Source organism: Pinus tabuliformis, chromosome X (genome assembly GCF_031772625.1).
Source record: "Pinus tabuliformis cultivar Carrire ecotype Pingquan chromosome X, CPIR1, whole genome shotgun sequence".
In the NCBI taxonomy this organism is placed as follows: Eukaryota; Viridiplantae; Streptophyta; class Pinopsida; order Pinales; family Pinaceae; genus Pinus; species Pinus tabuliformis.
In genome coordinates, this window is record NC_142308.1 from 1,202,824,801 (window position 1) to 1,202,844,034 (window position 19,234).

Genomic DNA, 19,234 nt, shown 5'->3' on the forward strand with positions numbered 1-19,234 from the left:
ATGCGTCTGGTGGCAATGCCAAATCCGGATCTCCCTTGAAATCCATGCTAGCATAGGGATAGTCGTCTACAGCGATGATCTTTTGCTCCCACCAGGAGAAGAAACTATCATCAAAAGTAGTCTACAGTACGTCTCCGGCTCCTAGGCGTTTCATCAGGTCGACCCACCTGCCCATCCATGGATCTCACGGGCTACTGATAGGAACTGATACTCTCAGATGTAACCTTGGAACCTTCTCGAAGAAGGAGCACAAGATGGTCCCATATCTGAAGTTCTTGGTCTGTCCTTTCTGAATGGAGGATAGCTGACTCTTCATATTGGTCAGAAGAGGTGTACACCAGTGAAACACAGTAGTGACACAATCTACAACCAAGCTCATGGATAGTCGTGACGCTTGGTGCAATGAGGCTGACCCATTTACCCTGGCTATGGTGAACAAAATGATCCTCAAGGAAAAACCATTTCCATGTTTGATTGGAATTTGGCTTCCAATCTTCTCCAAATGCCCCAGACAATATATATGCAGGTAGTCTTCCACTGAAAGACTACCTCATGATCGTCATGTCGAATGCACCACTTCTCCCCTCCGGGAGAGTCCAGTAATAAAGTAAATGTCTTCTATTGAATTGAGGCTTCTGTGATCCATAATAGTTGTAAGCAAAACTTCGGCGAAAATCACATGAGGAAAGACCTTTTTCGACACGTTTCGAACCAACCAGTGTGGTTCATCGTCAGGACAAGTTGAAGAAACAAATCCAGCTTAGCATGTTAAATAGTCTGAGCAGAGACTCCAACGGCTAATTTTGACCTGGGTCCGAAGGTCAAAATTAGCCGTTGGTCGATTTAGCCGTTGGAGTCTCTGCTCAAACTATTTAACATGCTAAGCTGGATCTGTTTCTTCAACTTGTCCTGACGATGAACCACACTAGTTGGTTCGAAATGCGTCGACAAAGGTCTTTCCTCATGTGATTTTCGTTGAAGTTCTGCTTACAACTAAATATCTTCTATCTCTATCCTTAAAGGTATTTGATCAATAATGAAGGCATCATCTTTGATACTCCAATAACAGGTCAACATTTCAAGCAAGTGGGTGTTTGCCTTCATATTTGGCATTTTGAAAAATTTTAATAAACCACATCCTCTCAAGGCATCCAAAGCCTGTTGATCATTCATAACCTCATCATCAACAGTAGCATGCTCCCTTTCCCTCCAGGTGATTGTCATCCTGAAAGAAAATCAAGTTTAACTGTTAGATTTTTATGTTTTAAATTCAAACCGCGTATACGCCAGTCCATCTCATACACAGTCACGTGTAGGGCCTGCGTATATGCAAGTTTCTCATAACCAACCCACATATACACCGCGTTGGAATTTTTGACATAATTTCCAATAGTAAAACCTCAATTTAAATTTGTAAAAACAATCACAAATTGATGCAAGCTAAAATTGGGGGTTACTTGGTGATTTTGAGTCAATTTGAATGGTCGAATTCTTTGAGGGGAAAGATTGCTTCTTTCTCTCTACATCTTTTTCTCTGAGCACAAATTGTAACAATGATGAGTCAAAAAACTATTTTATAAGCTTTGAAAATGTCAAATTTTTTCAAAACTTGATTTTGTTTTGTCTCATGTATCTTTTAACTTGGGAGCTTGGAGTGTCGAGAATGGATTGTTTTTCAGGACATTTTGGATGCCTTTTCGAAAATTTCAAGTCGGTTCCATGACTGCTGACCCGTCATGGCAGGTATCATTTTCTCACTGGCATATAGGTTAGGAAATCCATTTTTCCGTTGCATTTTGCATACTAGCCTCCATTTGTCGATACACTTGCCATAGGGTCGATCTCATTGTGTTATGGTTCATAAACCATCTTCACTTGTCGATTTTTTAAATCATGAAACGGTGGTAGAGCCATCCTTTTCATGGGCATCGTAGTTAGCACCTCACTGACATTGGTTGCCGATGCTGCTTCAAAGGTTGTAAACCAACTATATCTCATTGTAATATTCCCATACTGGAAAAGGACATGCTTGCAGCAAAGTTGAATTACCGAAATAAATAGAAATAATTTAGTCTCTATAGTTGTACAAAAAGATCCCAATTAGCTGGAAAAATCCAGATAAATTCCATATGTGTTGTGATACAAAATCAACCCAACTATCTAAATCCCATGTAGTCTCGATCCACTATGATTTTCCCTGTTTAAAACAAAAAGTAAGAAGGGAACACTAAAATCTCACCATGGAGATTGTTGAAAGGACTGTGAAGAATGGCCTTGGGAATAAAGAGAAGGAATTTGAACTTTTGATTGACTAGGCTTCATGAAATTAGTCTAATGTTGATGGTTTAGTGTTTAAAACTATTGATGTTGAAGGAGTGGTGTAGATGGAGGTAGAGGTGACAAAGTTTGCATAAAATTCCATACAGATTGTGTCATAGGTGATAGAGAAGAAAGTCTTTGTGATTGTTGCTTTTGTGAGAATGGAATGTTGCTCAATGATGGTGTCACAGGAAACAATAATTCAAAGCTTAGCATATCAAATCCAAGGGAAGATCCAACATTTTCACGATATTTTGGTACCATTCCTAATGTAATTTCTATACCTGTTGACCTAGAGTCATTCACTAAAGCCACAGGGTGACCAACACAATATGTTAAATTGAATGAAGATGCGAAGCTAGAACTTGAATTGTTGTTACCAGGAACAAAAATTTGAAGTGTTCTCAACCTTTATTGTGAATTTGGGCTATTATTTTGATGTGACTAGTGAGGAGGCTGACCCATTACAGGTCGAAGTTCTAATGCACATTGACTACTTTGAATAAAAGATGATATCTCTATGGAAATGTCTATGATATTTCGAGACACAATACCTAATTGTAGAAGAGAAGATGGATGGCACTCTTCAAACTCCTACATTAAGAAAAATATCATTGTCAGACATCCTTTATCTTTACATGTTAAGGAAATCACTAAAACAACAAGAATGAAAAAATGAAATGGGTAATAATTTGTCATCGAAATAATTAGATCAAAAGAGAGAGCAAGGAGAAAGGAAGCCTACCTTTCTAGGAGCTCATCTCCCCTTATCACTCATCAGAGGTCTATCCACATGAGACAAGGGTCCATGCATGTGCCAATCACTCTTAGGAAGAGCAGGTTCCAAACCCATTGTTTTCCCTTTCTCTCTCTCTCTAAGCCTAACCACTTCTTTAGATCACTAGGAAAATAATCATCTTTCCTTGAGTTATCACTTCCTCTTCCATGATTTTCCAATCTTGGGCTCAAATCTTCCCACAAGTATTCTTCTTCCTTAAAATTTTGCCAGTTTCTAGACACCATTCTAATGCGTATTATATCAATTTCCTAAGGTGGTTGTACAAGTGAAAGTAGTCCATTCAGAGATCTCTAGCCCCTGTAATTTCCACATGCATCAATTAGAGCACCATTCATTAGTTGATGCCTCCAATCATAGCCATTCCTTGAACCATATACCACACTCGTATTAGCAGTGTCAAGTTGCCTGAGGCGATCGCCATCACCTTTCCAACCCAAGGCCTTTCCCACCCATTATCCTTCTCTGCATTCCTGTCATTCAGGCTTCCAACAATCCTTGATGGAGAAGGAGTCCTTCCAACTCCAATCCTTGATGATGCCAGAGGAGCACTCCTGCTAACAACACTTAATAGAGAAGGATCCCTTCCAATTACAACTCTTGGTGGAGAGGCAACCCTTCCACCTCTTAACCTAGAGAGTGGAGAGGAAGGTTTTCCAACTCTAATCCTTGACAAAGGAGAGAGAGGCCTTCCAAGTCTAATGATTTATGGAGAAACATTAAAATTGTAATCACTATAGCTTGTAGCAAACTTCTGTCCATATCCAGGTTCAAGACTCATATCCATACTAGAGAAATTCATGTTATACTGTATAAAGGTTTTTTTCATTTCTTTCAACTTCACTCTTCTTTCATCTATAATACAGAAAAATGATTGTCTTGTGAAATTAATCTCTTTCATTTCAGTCTATCACAGCTTACAGCTTGAAGAAGATTATAAACAATGGCATTGAAATGCAATATCCTGTCAAGCCCACTTGAATTGTCTAGGTAAAAAAATCATTATGGTTGTGGTGAACATTTGTTTTATGGATCCCTTAATGATTGGGTATAATATGGATCATAAACATCCCTCCCCACCAATAGTATTTCCAGCCACAAGGAACTATTAGCTCTTTAGTGGCAGCCATTAACTATTTGAAAAATATTGGGCCTGTGCAAAGAGCTTCATTATCAAGAATCAGATTTATATCAGACAAAAAAATGAGAATTCCACCAATAAAGTGAATTTAAACAGAGACATGTAGTAGAAATTAAGAAAATTCCAAAATTATATTAGCGTATTTGTGCAATTTAATTGGTTTGGATTCTAATAAAGTTATTTTTCCAAGGACAATTGTAGTCAAGTGAACATACGCTTACTAGCAAACCTTGAAGTAACTAGGAACAAAGACATGCTTCATAAGCCCATGGTGTTGCAAAAGAATAAACCTGATAGGTAAGATCCTCTAGCGCATTTCAACATAACCATGGGTAAGATCCTTTGTAGCCTCATCAAATATCTTGGGATGTTTGTGTTGTATTGTATGATTGATATATAATGAAGTTAGGGTTGATACATCGAATGTGTCCACTCTTAGGTCTTGTAACGAGAAATGATGTAATTTCAGTCATGTAAACTGGAATAATGTCCTCCAAGTATCATATGAAGCCATCCCAAGCATTATACATAATTCAATACCTCAGTCTCTTCATAATGCAATGCAACAAGATTCCTTGCAAAGTGTTGATCAGTTTTCTCATCAGCTTTATCAAGAACCAAGTAAATTAGATCAAACCTACAGGTGTAAACCATTAATTTTGTGGATTTGAAAAGTAAGAAAACCTCGTAAGGACTCATACGATGCCCACAAAAATAACTAACATTTACCTAGAGAGCAATGTTGGAGGAAGTTGGATATTGCTAATGATTGAAAATATTTGATTGCAGTGTGAACCATTAGGGTTCACACATGCTAACACATATGTTCCAGCATTAATGCTTTCTATGATCCCAACCTTGGCAACTGACATGGTCTGTTGTTCCATCACCTGCCTCAAATAGCATACCACATTAAGAAATGACAAAAAAGTGTATGAAATAGAATAGAATGTGGGTAAGATTGATCAAGAGAAAACCACCGAATGCATAATATTTTGTGAACTAATTTGAAGAGGGAAATCCCACCTCATGTAGCATGCTTCGAGAATTATATGACATCTTGTCAAACTCATTTATGTAACAAATGCCTCTGTCACTCAATACTAGTGCTCCACTTTCCAATACCTATTAAATTCAAAAACTAATCAATAATCCAGCATTTCAATGGATGTGACAGTTCCATTGCTGCTCATTAAAATATTCAATGATGCAACATCAAAGTCATTAAACATATAGTTTCACCAACTTCAGGATCCTTTGACACATAAGCAGTCAAGCCAACTACAGAGATTCCTCAACCACTTGTATAAATACCTCAAGGAGCCAACTTATGTACATACTGAAGTAGTTGAGACTTACTCGTACCTGGGTCCTCAACAAGAAAAATGTTGATGTCACCACGGAAAGTGACACCTGTGGCTAACTTTACTGGCATTCCCGCAAAACGTTGTTTCCAACAACAATAGTAACTTCAAGGGTTGGATCACAATACAGGTATAAGAAATTACTAGAAATGAAAGAGATAAAGAGCCAACAACCTGGTTAACTTCTCGTAGATATCAGGCTGCCATGATAGCTCTTTCAAATTCTCAACCTAAAAATCAAAAATACATGTTAATGAATTCAGTAAATGTATTAGTACAGTGAAAAGGTGAAGATGAGACTAAATTTATACCTTGGCTTCATACCGAGCAACTGAAATATTGCCTTCTTGAAAAGAAGCAAAGTTGTCACTAGTGGCATCACACTCCATTGGATCTTCTTCTTGTAGTCATGTCTAATCTTCCTTCTTTAAGTGAAGGCAGTCAATGTAAGTCTGCAAACAAACAACATTTATAACTTTCGTTTATAATGCATAGTAAGAAGAACAAATATCCAAGCACATGCAAAACAACTTTGGGACAGGATTATACCTTAAAAGGGGATTTTACTGTCCTCTAGTTTTGTCCTAATCTAACACTCATGGCCCTGAAGATTCCAGTTACCTGCAAAATATTCACAAGTCATGATCAAAACTCCTTTCACAACAATATTTTTTCTACAAAAAACAATTTCCGGAAATCACTCTCTACCTCAACTCTATCACCAGGTTTGGCATCATCCACTATATTTTCATGCATTAACAAGTTGACTGTATGTGGGGTTCCCCCTTTGGAATGGCATCGGGGCTTTCTTGCAACCTTATGATATGTTTGTCAACAAACCTGACCCCAAAATAAATGAGAAGGAGAACGTTGTAACAATGTAAATTCAACAACTAGATTACTATTTAACTCAACTATATTGACAGTTACCTACATCTATTATGAGCCAGAGTCATGAAGTTCATAGCATCACATTCTGGCCTTCCACATCGAGTAGGTTTGTCAATTCAATCTAGTAGTTAGGTTAAGAGTAAAAACATGAGTTTCCAAATTCATTTTTGAACATTTTTTGAGACACAACCATGTTGATAGAAAATGAGTAGTATTCACTAAGAGAGCTTGAGAACTGCTTCCAATGGCATGAATAAATCATGAACAATGATGCATCACTCTAAAATTGAATTATTTTCCCTTCAGTATAAACTCTATTCTATGCAAGCAACTATAAAATTAAAAAGAAACAAAAACTACAGTAAAAATCTATAACTATGGAATAAAATTATAGTTGCACTCAAGCAAATGAATACTTCTATCAATGGGCACTAGTGGTGGAGCATAGCCACAAACAAGGCATCTGAAAAATGCCTCTTTGATTTCTGCAATTATTGAGCTACAATGTATAATCATCCCTTTCACTGAAATAATTTTCTCAATATCTAGATTTCAAGGCCAACACAACCCAAGCTTATTTTCTACCAAAAAGGGGCATTGAACAAAATGGCTAAGGAGATTAGATATCATAGAAAAAAATGCACTGGTCACCAAAGCCTATCTGAGGGATTCAAATCTCGCATATTAATTGTATCTTTGAGTTTGAATATTCTTTCCTGAATACAAAAGCAGTTATGTAAATAAAAATAAATATTTTATACAATTTTATAGGGAGTTCAATTTGAAAGAACCATGCAAATGAAACCATAAGCTGAAAATGAAATATAGACTTGACACATGAAACTTGAGAGGATTGTAGTCTGCCTACCTATATGTGCTTCTCCCATAAAGGTTTAAGGCGAACACCAACATCCATCAAAATTATATCAAAAATATCAAGAACTTCAAGGGGGTATATAACCATCTTCCCATAAAGGTCTCCATCATAATCCAAGATGTTCATTGCATCAATGTTCAAAGAATCACCTTCTACTTACATTGTCTGTAGGGGTTGTCAGCTAAATGTAGTCAACACAAAATATAAATGTTGTGTTATGAGCTTTGGGAAGGTTGTACTATTGAAAATATTATCATATACAAAGTAATACACTCCTTTAGATCCTGGAAATATTTTGGACTGAGAAACATAACTGTTGTTTTCTTCAGCTTGATTAAGGTGGTTGATCTGTCTATCTTCAGCTTTACAACTTTATCACACTTACTATCATTCTCTTCTTGGGCAGAGTTTGGTTCTACCATAGGGATGATCTGATCACAAAACTCACAATTTATATCAGTGCTAGAACCAGAATACAGGGGCTGATATAGAGTGTCTTCTTTGTTAACAGTTTCATAATTCTCAAGAATGTAGTAAACTTGTATGATATTTTTGTCAGTGGAATAGTTTTAACTTACATCTACTAGTAGTTTTAACTTGTTACAGCTTATGAGTAGTATTAACTTTTAGTGTTAAGGCATTGGAATAGCTTTCTAGATTAGTTAAGGTTATTTACCAAGAAATTCTTTTTACAGTCCTACTAAAACACAACATTATAATGAGCATTATGTTGGAGAGAGACTAGACATGTTCAGGGGAGGGTTGTTGACTTTCTTCCACTTTTATTAGTAGTTCCTGCTTCAACAACCAATGGACATGTGCTCCTTTAGGGATTTCATGAGAACCTCAAGATATTGTCATTGACCCATGAAAATGACTTCAATATCCACCAATCACAAAATTCTCAACACTTTATCAAAGGCAATGCCCTCACCCTCTATGCTTGATCACTATAGCAAACAAGGCCACATTGAGCTCTGAGTGCTTTTAATCTAGAGACTCTATGACTACCAGGCTGAGCCAAAATCTGGGTATCTAGACACCATTAGGTGCAAATCTACTCTAGTGATGATTGTTGCATGTTTGTTCTATGTATCTTTGAACATGGTTTCTGTAGTGGTTACTCCACCATAAAAAATCTTGCAATTCTCCTGCTAGCTCTGAACCATTTTTGCATAAGAAAAACAATTGCTGATATAATCCTTTCTGGTACATATCTGCTCTAAGGGTTTGAAGCCATATTGGATGGCCGTATAATTTGCAGGCTTATCTTTGGCAAGAAAGTCTTGCCACCAGTGCTATTGTTCATACCTATGCTTTGGACAATCTGATGTGAAGACTGAAACTAAGAGTATTGGAATGATGCATTCCACCATCAATTCTCATTTATGGAACCTACCTTATCAAACAGTCTTGGTATCCCTTTAGCAACACACAAGTCATACTCAAATATAGGATTTGGGATTGTCAATTGCAATGGAGCAGATCTCACCTTCTAGAGCACACAGAAAATGTATTCACTACTAGGGTTCAGACGAGCTCCATACTGTTACAAGAACTCACTTGGTAGGCAAGAGTGAAATCTACCACAAAAGTCATAAATTGGTGTCTTCCAGGACTGGTTGTGGCTTCATTGAAAGCACTGTATCTTTCATTGAAAGTACATTCGTGTCCGATCCGAGATCCAAAATTACCTGATCCATTTCATACCCTCCAATTTGCGCAGTCAATCTCATTTCCCTTCTTGTGCACAATGCATGCTTTCCAAGTTTCCAGACCAAGCACAGTTCTCCTGACCCCGCGCACCTAGTGATAAGTACCTATAATCCTTTTACGGCCTTGCTATCACGTAGCAGTTTCATGCATGTCTCCAGAAAGGTAGTGAGCATTGAAGGATCCATCCCTGGTTCTAGTTGATCCTTACTACCTAAAGTGGAGGCCTCCATGAAGCTCTTCTTAGCTTCCATGAATGTCTCCTTCGCGCATCCTAAATCAAATTCAGGTTCCTTTGTAGGAGCCTTGCAAACCCACGCACTTTCTTCAGGCTACTTACCTCTATCATCTCGTGTCGTGATACCACTTCTAAGCACTATTTTTACATTCAGCTCCTCTTCGTGCAACTCAAACCTCATCATTTGCAAATTTTGAGTCGGGGGAGGCTGGAGTACCCCTTTCTTGTGCAGCCTTGCTATCAGTGTACAGAAATCCTCTGCCTCATGATTAAACTAAGTACAGTATAAACATGATGTTCTCGTCAGATTCGTACAATCACGAGCATAGTGTCCTAGCCCTCCTCAATTGTAACAAATTAGTTTTCCGCGACCCCTTCTTGGTCCCATTCCACCTCAACCTCGTCCACGCCCCTGAAATCCAACATGCGCCATTCCTGCATTTGGGTTGAGGGCTCACGTTTCGGCCTGTACCCTGTAGGTAGGAGTCTGATCCATCATTAGTTCATAGCTTCTGCAGGTGCATTCATCATGGCCTACCGACCTGCAGAAATTACAACACAACTACTAGGACTTCTGCGTATACTTCTACAATATATGACAATTATCCGTAGTGTGTTTTCCTCCTATTTGATAGATTGCGCACCATAGTGCAGGTGTCATGCTTGGTCCTACTTGTGCCTCAGGTCTTAACGGCATTGGCCCTCCTCCCGCCAAGTAATTCGTGAAAACCGGACAATGGTCCTTGTCATGCCCCTAGCCCTTGCATTTCATGCACCATCCTCCTCGTGCGCCTCTGAGCGAGTTGTCTTGTCTTGTTTCAAACTCTGCATTTCTAAACACAAATTTTGCAGTTGCGTGTGGATTTGTTGGACTCTCGGGCTAGGATCTTGTATTGGGGTCTCATGTAGTCTCATTGCAATCTCCAAAGCTTCGGCTTGGGTGGATAACTTCTACTATGACAGCACCGTTCTTAGATGCGGTGTTAGTGACGCTACAAACCATGTGAGGTGTTTTCCATCTGTTAAGGTCATGTTAGCTTCACGAATCATACCCTTCAGTCTCTGATCTAGATCCCATGGAGTCTTGCCTAGAAGCATTATGATCTCCTTAAACCCGATAATAGATTGTGTCTCCAACTTTGGCCTACTACATTCCTTGTTCAGTGCGGCCTGTATATCTGCGATCCCTGCCTTCGGGTGGTCATTAGAATGCTTAATGTACCATGTTAATGCGCGATCCTGCAATGTGCTTACCAGTGTAGCCTTCTTTATATTGTCATCCACGACCCCTTGTGCTTCCCATACTTCCCTTACCACGAACCAGAATTGGTCCGGATATTCATTCCTACTCCTCTGAATACGGGTAGTTTGATTACACTCGCCATACTGAACTGTGGTGGTGGTAGAAGTGGTGTGGGTGGAGATGGAGGTGAAGATGGTGAGATGGGTGAAGGTTTAGGTGGAGGTGGTAAGCGCGGAATTAGCTGCCTTATCAAACTAACCGCGCTTCTCAAAGAAACTTTTCCGAGCTCTTCCTCGCTTTCCTGTGAGGGTGAAATTAAGGGACTAGTTTCTACTTCTTCACTACTTCTATTTCTGTAGATCTTCCCACTTCGCATAGTCCCAAACATTAGTTTATTCGCATAACCCACTTTTCATACAATAGCATCTTAATCCAAGTGTTCAAATATTTAATATACTTACCTTGTGGTCCTTTGAGGAAGTGTCATTCCACCTCACTATAGCTGACAGTCGTATCTACCACTAACTCAGTGATAAATCCTCCTATAATTCGATCGAGCCAATGGTCCACAGCTCGCGTGATCTTATCTTCTGACGCTTCTAGCCTACGCACTAATTCCAAAGTCCACACGATTGGTTTGTCGAGCCTACACCTTCCCTGAATATTTTCTAGCTTCACGATCCACTCATACAATTCAGAAGGAAAGGATGCAAAGAAAATTTCATGGATTTCCATATATAAGTAGTGCTCCAACCGCTGTTCCTTAGATACTCGTGGATTCCTGTTTTCCTGCACTGCTAACTCGTGAATATTCTTGTCCAAGCACCCTTCAATTTATTTCTTTGTTGGATTCTAGTGACACAACATCAGACATCCCTTATGCAGATCCTGGTCCCAGCAACGGAACCATTTGTTGGCTTGTTGGGGCCTGACCTAGGTTTGGAGATGATTTAGCCAAAAAAATCCCGGTACTACTGGCCCTTTTGGCAACAATCCATAGAGCACGAACTGAGGTCTCACCCAAAGTAGTATGGGAGGGTGCTAGAATCAGGTTTCCGCACCCTAGAGATGTCTGGTGATTTTCGGTGGTCCCCGGTTTGACCCTGCGTGCATGTCTCTACGCGCACCTATCAGTACCTCGCAGCCTGTGATGCTACCTTCGCGCAGCCCTACTCAGGGCTCAATTCGCATTATTACCCAAACCCTTACTAGAAACCCGATATTAGTTGATCACTTAGCTTATCTGTATGTGTTTAGTTATACTTAACAGTGTTCATCATTCATACAAGTGTGCACGATAAATAAAATAGTACAATTGCAAAAGATATCAACCATATAATAACTCAAAACATATACACAATATTTGGAATCAAACTTCTCTTTATTATCTCTTTCCCTGGTTACAAACCCGACTCTACCCTGCACACTCAGCTGCAAGAGTCCTCACACTCAGCTGCGGACTCTACTAGGCCTCTGCACACTCAGTTGCAGAGCCTCTTCCTACTACTACAACCCAAAGCACTTAGACCTTTACTCTATGCTCACTATCTTCTAGACTCCCTTCGGTTTTTCTACTTTCTTCTTTCTTTTTACTACTTTACAACTTAGAGCCTCACTCTATTTAAACAATCCCATGGTCCACGGACCATGGGTAGGCCGACACTACATTCAAAACTTAGGGCAGACAACCCTATGACTCTACCATACAATTCACGCTCCGCGCCCGCAATTCGCGAAGTCTTTACAACAATAGTACTCAAAACTTGGGCTTTGAGCCCCAAAACATGTTGTGGGGGGATTCCATGCCCAACACCACTGCTAGGGTTCAGACAAGCTCCATACTATTACAAGAACTCACTTGGTAGGCAAGAGTGAAATCTACCACAAAAGTCATAAATTGGTGTCTTCCATGACTGGTTGTGGCTTCATTGAAAGCACTGTATCTTTCATTATCACTGAGGCATGGAAGGCTTTGAACCAACATTGTTGTGGTCCTCCATATGTTCCACTCAGCTTCATCCTGGCATAGTGATAAGAGCACATGGTCAACACTGCTCCTTGCCACATTGTTTTCCTAAAGGGATTGTATGCGTACTGCTTCAGACTTATTTTGAATATCATCAACATAAGTTTTCATCCTTCTTAAACCAAGGAACAAATGACCAATCATGGAAATATCCACAAGGATGTTCAGATTTGTCAACAGGAAAATCTCAAGCTCTCTCATTGCTCCAATTGCACAAATAATCATACAAGTTTGATGACCCTTAGGTGAACTATCATCTTTTGTTTCTTTTTCTAGAAATGAGAAATCGAGTGAAAGGCATATGTTCATTTCATTGTTGGAAAAAACTCCCTTTTGTTTTCCTGTTGTGTGACTAAATTTCACTGAAAAATCCTCTAGGAGCAGATCATATTGTTGTTCTATACACCCACACCAATATTATCTATACCATCAAGCGATTTTCCATAGACATCAAATTGGCATACATCAATTTTCCTTATGGCTAGTTCACCCTTGCTCGATCCATCATACCTTCGGATAATGGAAAAATCCCTGGGATACAACCATGGCTCCAAAACATTATGTGTTTGATGTGAATGGCTATGATGGAATTTTTTGTTTGTGTCCCATGTGGCTTTAGCACACTATCATCATCATCAACAGGAAAAGCCAATCCATAAAAAATCAATGGGTGATAACTGAATTTTTTATCCTTGGGAAACCATTTGAATTCCATCTTGCTGGTAATATTTAACCAAGATGCTCTTCATTGCCAAGAAATCCACTTTTGTTCATGTTTCTATCATTTTCATATAGAGGAACAACCATAATGGGAGAGAGGAAAAAGCCAATTTCCATTGTGACAGGAGACCCAGATTCCTTTTCTTTCTGGTGGTAATTATCAAAATTTGGTGATCCCTAAAAACAAATTCACGTGACCTTCCCCTGTTATATTGTGAATGAAATTCCAAAGTAATATCATTTTAATTGGGCCTATTATACTTACTCCCTAGCCAACCAGGATGGTTGTGATTTTCCCTTCCAACGTCATATGTTTGTTCAAATTCCATCTCATCAATGCTAGCAAACTCATGATCCTCTGCGTTCATATTTTTCTCAAGCCTGGAATCTGGTTTCTCTTTTAATGCAAAGTGAAACAAATAGTTGGACATCCTTGTCATCATAGGATGAGATTGGTAAATCATCTATAGCAATGGTGGATGGTGGCTCATTTACAACCAAAGTGGCCTAGTTTGAACCTCATAGTTAAAATTCTTCTCTTCACAAGTATATTAAATGCTCAGGGAAATATTTTCTGATGTGACCTCTGCTACAGGAATAATTTTTTTCCCTCTCTAATGGCTATCATTTTCAACTGCAGGGCACTGTCTTGTTCAATTTTAGCACTTGTCTGTCTTCATAATTATTCTTTACAACTTGAACACACTTACTATCATTGTGTTCTTGGAGAGAGTTTGGTTCTGTCGTAGGGATGATCTGATCACAAAACTCACAATCTATATTAGTACTGGAACCAGAAGAGAGAGGTTGGTCTAGAGTGTCTTCTTTGTTAACAACTTTTGGTCATTGGAGCAACAATATGAGGACAAAATTATATCATCAAATGATTTCCCTTGTAGGGGGGGGGCATATCAATGGACGTAACCCCACTCCTTTCTTGGACAGAAGAATCCCTAGCATGATCATCAATATTATATTTTTTGACGAAATCAAGACACGCTGTGATGCCGTGAGTGCTCTTGGGAAGTTTTCATCCTTCCTTATCTGTTTCATCATGACTATCATCTTCACAAATGCATTATCAGACTGATTTTATTCCATAGGAAAATGATCAAGTCATGCCCCTTCAATGTGATTCTCAGCCACCAGCCTAGTGTGTTGTTTTTCTTTACAATTCTCATATCACGACAAGGGTCATCATTGAATAGCATGCAAAAAAGGGCTTTCCATGAATTAGACACATAGACTTATTTAAATCACATAATTTAGAGGCTATCTCTCTACAAAACTACATGATGGATATCTTATTTTTGTTTCATGTTCTGCTACAGAACTACTGCCATAACCCTTAGTGGAATAAATCATAAGAATGTCATCTTCAGTTTTATCACACCATTTTCTTCACCTTCAAATTCTTCCCAGAGAAACTCAGGGTGGCCTTTCAGCCCTTGAAACTTCTACAACTTCTGACTTATCGATGGGAAACTCATGATCTTCCCTTTTTGCAGTAATCAACTTTTTTCTGTCAACAATATCTTCTTTCCGGTCCCCCTATTTGTCCTTGGTTATGTCCTTGGTTGATCACTGTTCATGGGGTCCTCAAAAAGGTTTATCTCTGCCTTTCTATTGCCATATTTTTTTTCTACAGCTACACACAGTGAACTAACGGCTTCATATGCTTCAGTGAGTTCTTGGGAAATCAAATCCGTGGGATTGTTATGATAATTTTGCATAATGACATCAAATATTTTCCTTATTTCAACATGAATATTGAGCAACAAGTCCCCATCATATTTTTTGATAACTGTTCACAGTACCTGCTATCTTCTTCAATGGTATCTTCGAAAGGTTAAATACAATATTTTTCTTGTAAGGCCACCATCAAATTTTAATGGGTATCTTCATATCTTTGAAATCTTGGACCCCAATTCTTGAGAAAAAATTCAAATAAATCTGTTATAAAAGATATAATTTACCATGTGCAACAATACATAAAGTTTAAACCAGTCCCTTTATGGCACCAATGAATAAGTGAATAATTTCATCAGGTTGTCTTCATGAATCACATCTACTTCTGAGGTTTATTTCAAAGGTCATAAAATATGAGGGATGGTTGAAAAAGGGTAACCATCAAATTTTGGACAATCTTCAACCTATCCACATTATAGTGGTTTGGGTAATGTGGATTGGTCACCTTGGGATACTCTTGCCACCAACTAGCCTTATATATCTCATGAAATTCCCAAGGAGCCATGTTTCATCTATACGGGAGCTTAAATTGATAATAATGCAATTCTGTAACTTATCATAATGAGCAGAAAATGTGATCTATCAATGTCTTCACAATGATGCTTCTCTCACCTCACAAGCACAGTGTTCAACATATTTAAAGAAGAAGGTCTTCATTCTTCCAATATGAGAAAAAAATTTCAAAAATGAATCCTCATCCAATGTTGTATCTTTTCTATAAATGTCTTTTGGGAAATGGTCTTTATCTTTGGCAACAATACCAAAATCTTATTACGCAAACTTATACCTCTTAAGATAAAGTCCAAAAGTTGAAGTGCAGTTTGAGTGCAACTAAAAAGGGAGGCCACTGTCACCCCACCAACCCTCTTCTTCACTTTAGACTGGCTCTCCTCCAGCTCAAGGGGGCCTTCCCTAGATTAAAATTGCTTGGTTTTAAGGCAATGAGATTCAAGGTGATATGAAGACTAAATCTAACAAAATGTGTCTAAAATATTTTTATATTATGGAATTTGATGGAAGGACTAGAGACCACTCTCTTTCCTTTGCGAAAACCAGGTCAACTAAAGACTCGCTTGGGAAAAAGTAAGTGGATCTAGGGTTGATAGGAGCCACCAATATGAGCAAAAATATTCAAAAATTAATCCTCATCCAATGTTGTAGCTTTAGCCTTTTTATAGATGTCTTTCAGGAAATGGACTTTATCCTTGGCAACAATGGCAAAATGTTATTACAGAAACTCTTACCTCTTGAGATAAAGTCCATAAGTTGAAGTGTGGTTGAAGTGAAACTAAAAGGGAGGACATTGTCACCTCACCAACCCTCTTCTTCACTTCAAGCTGGCTCTCCTCCCCCTCAAGGGGTGGGGGGGTGGGGTGGGCTTCCCTAGGTTAAGATTGCTCGGTTTTAAGGAAATGATTTTCAAGGATATGAAGAGTTTTAGGTGAGGTGTATAAGCGTAGTTGGGTTTACCATTATATCAATAAATACAAAAGGTCTAGTTTCTTTCTCTTCTCTCTTCCTCACCTGTAGATGGAATCCTTGGATTTAAATTGAGATCTGTACTATTTGGTTGAATTTGATTGGCTTCAAAAACAGGGTCCACTGAAGTACTTTCAGGATAGAATCATTTAGTTTTGTCTTTTGTTTCTATTTTCAATAGTGAAATTTTGTGTGTATAGCAAAAATACTATTACTATAACTTTTCAAATTAATGGACCTTGATAGGGCTCCATTGTTGTCTATTTTCATTTCCGATTTCTGATCCCAGTTAGTAGGTGGTGGAATAATGGTATTATGTTCAAGCCAACCACCACATCCAGATGTCACAACTGGAAAACCACTAGAAAAAAGATGGTGATCAGTATGATTCCTAAGTTGTTTAGAATTATGGGAATCTTGTATGAGATCATCATTGAACTTGTGTTTCCTATCAAGAAATATTCCTACAACATGTTCCTTATGATAACATTAGAATCAACAGGGCAAGGAATTCATAACCTTTCACCTAGGATCTATATTCTTTGGTTGGATTTTCTGAGAAGACCCAGTCATTAGATTTATTAACTTCCCTGTCTCAACTGCACCCTTACTACTATGGAAAACTGGTACTTCTAGCCCCTCTGAAGAACTGGTTTGAATATTTAACCCCACAACATTGGATTCCATGTATGAGTTCAATTGTGGAATTCTGGAATCTACTGTTCATTCATACATTTATCAAGCTAAATAAACAAACACAAAGTTTAGACATACAAAATCGTTTGCACAACAAATATATTGGCAAGGAGAATATATTTTCACTTAAGATCAATCTTTATTTAACTCTTATATATTACAATGGCTACAATATTATCTAATTTCATATGGTACATTAGGATCCTTCCTGATACAGAACAATTATAGCATCCAAAATTCCATAGTTCCAAACAGATATTGGAACAAGGACAACTTCGGAAGAAGAATAAATACACCAAAAGGGTTTTTTCTTTATAACATTCAATGACCCCTCCAATTAAAAAATGGCTAATTAGTAGATATGGAGCAATGCTTGCACCATACTCAGAACTGTCATTGCTGCTAATTGCAATTGGAGAGTCGTGTATACTAGATTGCTTGCTTTTGGTGGCTCTTGCTCGAACAGTATCCTAAGATGAGTTCGACATGATAGTCATATGAGGTTGGAAGCTACCTGGTGTAATTTTCCTTAAATCCTGAAAACAACAGAGAAGAAATGTCATTTTTTATCAATTTTTATTGAAGCTTCTGCATACAACAGACGTTCTCACAATTGCAACACAAGCATGTTCCATTAGTATGAATTATCAAATGTTGTAGGCCAAATCACAAGGCAAATTGCATTCATTTTAGGCAAAAGAAGAATATGACATTAAGGTCCATGCCAAGACAAATTATGTAGACAAGGTTGTTGAGTCAATACTTACCATGTGTTTCAGAGCCATAGCGAAGGTTGGCTTTGAGAGTGTCCTCCCAAAGCCAGTGCTCTCTTGAGATGACATTGAATTCACTATCTCTTAGGGTTGCAAGGTGGCACTGACAGAATTAGTTGATTTCTTTACTATACTTTGAGAGAGATTTCTCATTTCATCTATACCTTTCTACCATCTTGCTGCCAAGTGAAATGGGCATTGTCATGTTGTGAATGCCATTACCATGTAGTTTGGTATTCTGAAAACTAGACCTATCACTAGTAAGGTTGTCATACCAAAATCTTTCTCTTGCTCTACTCAGTGACCATGACTATCTTCTTGGACTACTTACAATAGGAGCTTCAATTCTACATTGCGCAAATTTGGGGGCTCCAGGTATACACCTATTACCTAAAGTCGTCTTTTCTAGCATTGTGGTCCTTAAATTTGGAGGTGCTACAACTGAAAAAGTAGGTATTAAAGAAGGCTGCAAAGGATTTGTTTTCACTTTGAGAGAAGTTCCTTGTGGCATTACTGAATTTATAGATGACATGATGCTAGCTTTGCTCACAGAAGAAGGTTCTGGAGGAGGAACTAAATTCTTATGACTTAGTTTTGGCATGGAAGATTGAAATAGTGGTTTTGATGACTGCATGGATGACCTTGGTGAGGACTTTGATGCAGACAATACTGACTTTGAAGATGGGTTAGAAGACCTTGAAGAAGCTGCAGAGTTTGGTGTTGTCACAAAAAGTTTTTGTGTTGTTGGCTTTGATCTAGACACAATTGACCTTGACAAGGGGATTGAAGACCTTGAAGAAGCTTTAGATTTTTTTGTTCTCACATGAAAACCTTTGTTCTCACTGAAGGTTTTCATGTGGTTGTGTTTCTTAAACCATCATTGTCATAGGACATCCTTGGTGCATAGATTCTTGACCTTGATGATGGGATGGAAGACCTTGAAGAGGCTACAACTTTTGGTGATGTCACTGATGGTTTCTTTGTTATTGTGTTTGTTAAACTTTTTATCCCAGAGGAGGGTGTTATCCAACGTGAATTTGAAACCCCCATCACAGTTTTCAATGAAGGTTCTATCCAAATATTAGGTGTAGAAAATCTGTATGTAGGTTAACCCGATAATGCAATATAAATCAAAGCATAATACTATAACCTAATTCTACTATCAATTTGTAGAAGCTTAAATATTGATCTAAACAATATAACCAAAAG

At 38.3% G+C, this 19,234-nt stretch overlaps 1 pseudogene; it reads right to left on the minus strand.

The window, feature by feature from the left end:
• Nucleotides 1-4,563: 4,563 nt before the first annotated feature.
• On the minus strand, nucleotides 4,564-7,550 carry LOC149144276 (DNA replication licensing factor MCM4-like; annotated as a pseudogene).
• Between the last annotated feature and the right edge of the window lie 11,684 nt (nucleotides 7,551-19,234).